Raw genomic sequence first — 4,337 nt, 5'->3', positions numbered from 1 at the left:
TTAGGAGGGATACGGCAGTGCACCAATATTATGAGCATTACAGCAGGCAGCAGCTGCAACGGCTTAGGTCAAATGTGAATAATATGGGAGGAGCATCTAATAGAGGCATTACGGTCCCTGCACCCCTCTGTTACTCCTGGCATGGTTATTAGGAGAACAATGGTAATTGACCCCTGCTGGGAGGGTTTTTGGGGTGCCTGAACGCCAATATTGGTGAGGCTTGAATGCGTTGAACCCAAATATCCAGCCCTGGAACGCTTATTTCAGCCTCCTGTGACACCACAAGAGTGACAGCCCCATTTTCATCCCCTCTGTGACACCAGAGCAGTGGACAGCCCCAGTGTTCCCCTCTCTGTGGCACAACTGCAGTGACAGTCCCAGAGTTACCCTCTCTATGACACCACAGGAGTGATAAACCAAATTTACGCCTCTCTATAACACCATAGCAGTGACAGCACCAGGGTTCCGCTCTCTGTGTCCCTGGAGCAATGACAACCGCAGTTTTCCCCTCTCTGTGACTCCAAAGGCGTGACAATCCCAGTTTTCCCCACTCTGTGACACCTAAGATGTGACAATCCAGTGATCCGCTCTCTGTGACACCACAGGAGTGACAGCCCCAGGGTTCCATTCTCTGTGACACCACAGCAGTGACAGCCCCAGTGTTCCCCTATGTATGACACAATGGCAGTGGCAGTCATATTTCCTCCTTTCTGTGAAACCACAGCATTGACAGCCATAGTGTTCCACACTCTGTGCCACCACAGCAGACACAGCCCAATTTCCTCCTCTCTGTGAAACCACAGCATTAACAGCACCACTGTTCCCCTCTCTATGAAACCACAGCAGTGACAGCCCCTATGTTCCCTTGTCTGTGGCACCAAAGCACTGACAGCCGCACTTTCCTCCTTTCTGTGACGTCACAGCAGTCAAAGCCCCAGTGTGCCCCTCTCTGTGACACCACTGCAGAGACAGCCCTCGTGTTATGTCGCTCTATTGGGAACAGTGAGAAGAACGACACAGACTCTCCTTTGAGTTGAACAGGAGAGTTCCTACATGGTTTATTACTTCAGATCTTCTTTTATAGACTGATACATGAAGGTACAGAAAAGTAAAACTCTTATTGGTTAGTAAACTAGCACATCACCATCATTGGTCAGTGGGGTACACCACCCCTTGACCTTCTCTTGCAAGAAAACAAGAAACTGACAGCACCTGCAATGCTGTCTTCTATCTCTGAGGATTGTTTTACTTCCTCCTTATGATTTCCCCGGCCACTTTCTCAGGTGAGACTGAGAAAGTTATGCGGCCTCCTATTCCACAGGCACTGTGCTCCCTGCTTCTTAGTTAGCATCCAAAGTGTTCTACTCTGTTACACCACAGTTCCCCTCTCTGTGACATCACAGCAGTCAGAGCCCAAATTTCCTCCTCACTGTGACACCCCAGCAGTGACAGCCCCAATTTCCACCCCTCTGTGACACCTCAGCAGTCACAGCCACAGTGTTCCCCTCTCTGTGACACCACGGTCGTGACAGCTGCAGTGTTCCCCTCTCTGTGACACCATAGCAGTCACAGCCCAATTTTCTCCTCTCTGTGACACCACAGCAGTCAAAGCCTCAATGTTCCCCTGTCTGTGACACCACGGCAGTTACAGCCACAATTGCCTCCTCTGTGTGACACCTCAGCAGCCACAGCCATGCTAATACTTTGGTCACGGTTGTGCCCTCCTGCTATAATTTCTATGTCCCCTGCTTCCCTGTTACCACTGTCCGCCTAGCTGCAGCCAGGGAAACAGGGGAGATAGTATAGCTTAGTAAAGAAGAACTTAAAAATGAGGCCCTTTCGCATAGTTGAGATGGAAGTGCAGCTTTATTTTTTGGGGTCCCGCAGAGAAGAGCAGGAGGGAAAGAGGAAGAGGTATCAATAAGCTCCCCTTTTCAAAGGCAGGGGGAAGAGGGTGGTGTCTCCTTCTGCGAGGTAGATGACCTGGTTCAGGAATGGCACGGTGACCAATACCAGGTCACTCAGTCCATCAGCACACAACACCAATGTGGTGGATGGCAAAATGGCGTTTATGGTGAAGAATGTGACACTTTATAACCTAGGTTCACAGTGTCACTCCCATCTGCTTTCATCACAGCTAGGTGCTATTGGCTAATTACAGGGGTAATTACCATAAACTATTGACGGGGGGGTGATTCTGTCTTTCCATACACCACGATATCTTCCGACCGCCGGCCCCTAGCTGCCCACAGGGTGGCTAACATTCACACAGCCAATAAGGGGAACTGGGGAGAAAGAGATAAGGGAAAGAAACTTACAATTCTACATTTTCAGGGGTATATTCTTTGTGTCATACTATTTTTCCTAACTGCAGTACAACATCTCACCCTGTTTTATTATATAAAATTTTTGAAGAGTTATGAGATTATCTTGATACTGGTCACAAGTTTGTCCACCACTCGTGATTGGCGGGCTGGTTAAGTTGCTTCCAGTCCGCTAGCTCTATGTGGTTGATCTCTGAGGTAGTAGAGACTAATTTTTTGAGAGCTTTTGAAACTAAATAACGGACAATTCCTAATGCTAGCACCATTAGAAACAGAACAACAAAAACCAACAAGATTGTTTTGATTATCGAGGTCCACCGTCCTGTGACTCCTCAGCCTTTAAACAGCTCACTAAACCAGTCCTCGGCTTCTTGCTTCACTTGTCTGATCAAGTTCTTCATCTGTCGGAGGGCTCCGTGGATGTTGGGAGCTTTTGAGGACAGGTTTAGGCAGCAAAGTCCTTCAAATTCCTGGCATTCGTGTCCATGCAGCAACAGAAGAAAATCTATGGCAGCCCAATTTTGGAGTGTTGCCTGTCTGGTAATCTCTTTGTCTTCGAGGAGGGAGCTGAGGGCAGCTGATGTTAAGTTGGCCTGTTTAATCACCCAGCACTCGAGCTGTCCTAATTAATCTAGTGCCTTGGCAGCTGCAACCCATGGAAGAAATATGGATGCAGCAACCCTTTTTGATTTTGCCCAATGAAATATATCCGAATCACAATTTGAATCTAAAATATCAGTGCTTCTTTTGTGGATTTCATGGGTTGAATTGTCTTTCTGAGTCCATCTAATAATTTGGGTTTGGTTGGGTGCTAACAGGGACAGCCTTCCAAAAGTGCAAGGCCCCTCTTGAAGGCGAGATGGGACTCCTGCCCATGCTTTATCTCCACAAATTATAAATATACCTTTAGGGAGGATTCTTGGATGTGAGCGGTGAGGATCATCTACTAAGACTTGACTTAGCGCACCACACCATTGTTTTGCTTTGTATTCTTTTTGATACTGGATTATGTGATTGTATAGTTTTGTATCTGACAGTGAATTGTAAATGAAGTGAACACAAAAGGGTGCATAGGAGGAACCTCATAGTTCTAATTCTTGGGGCTCCTTATTAGCTCTGGGCAGTACCAGTAACCACTTTTCTATAGGATTTTTCACTGCTACAGCTCGCCATTTGCAGTTTTCATGTGGTTGGTCACTGTGTGTTTTAGGAATTGTATTAAACTTGGGATCACTAAAGCTGGCTGTAAAATCTTCAGCCTGCAGTGGGATTCCTACCAGACACGTGGACATAAAGTCTTTTGCTGCTGCAGTGGACAGGCAGATATTGTCTTGTTGAAGTGTGTGTGCCAGGGTCACCCAGATGTTCTGTCGTGGCTGACGGACGATCCAAGCAGCTGCCAGGCTGCTCAGCATGAGCAGGATGATAGCTGAGGTAAGGCCCATCATGGGTTTGAGTGTAAAGTAGATCTTTTCTAAAAGAAAAGAAACAAACATTTTTAAAGCATATTCACAGTCAATGTGTGCAGGTCAGAGAGTAACCAGAGATTAGGAAGGTTTCTTCTTGTTTTTCCGGGTGGTGTCCTCTTTTGGAAGCAAATGCCACTTGTCTCTCTTCTTCTTCTGCTGGGGCTGGGTTTTTGGGAACAAAAGGCTTTACCCATTTTTGAGGTATCCATTGGGGATCTGTAGGGGTGGATACACACGCGTAACCACGTCCCCAGGTGACAAGTTCATGGGGCCCTTGGTTTGCCAAGTTCCAGGGTCTCTGATTAAAACCGGTGGATGCTGTGACAGTTTAAACTGATCACCATTGTTAAAATGCCGAGTTACAGGAGGATTAATGTTTTCAAATGAACAGTTCAGGAAATTGATGGTAAACATAGCTTCACAAAGCTTTTGTTGTGGAGACAACCACACTGTCCCGCTACTTTGCCTGTCTAGGACTTGTTTGAGCATCTGGTGTGTACACTCAATCACAGCTTGACCTGTGGGGGAGTGGGGGATGCCAGTT

The sequence above is a fragment of the Pseudopodoces humilis genome, chromosome 20 (assembly GCF_049639895.1).
Source record: "Pseudopodoces humilis isolate 2021_Gansu_Grassland_sample_001 chromosome 20, ASM4963989v1, whole genome shotgun sequence".
In the NCBI taxonomy this organism is placed as follows: domain Eukaryota; kingdom Metazoa; phylum Chordata; class Aves; order Passeriformes; family Paridae; genus Pseudopodoces; species Pseudopodoces humilis.
This window is presented reverse-complemented; position numbering follows the sequence as displayed.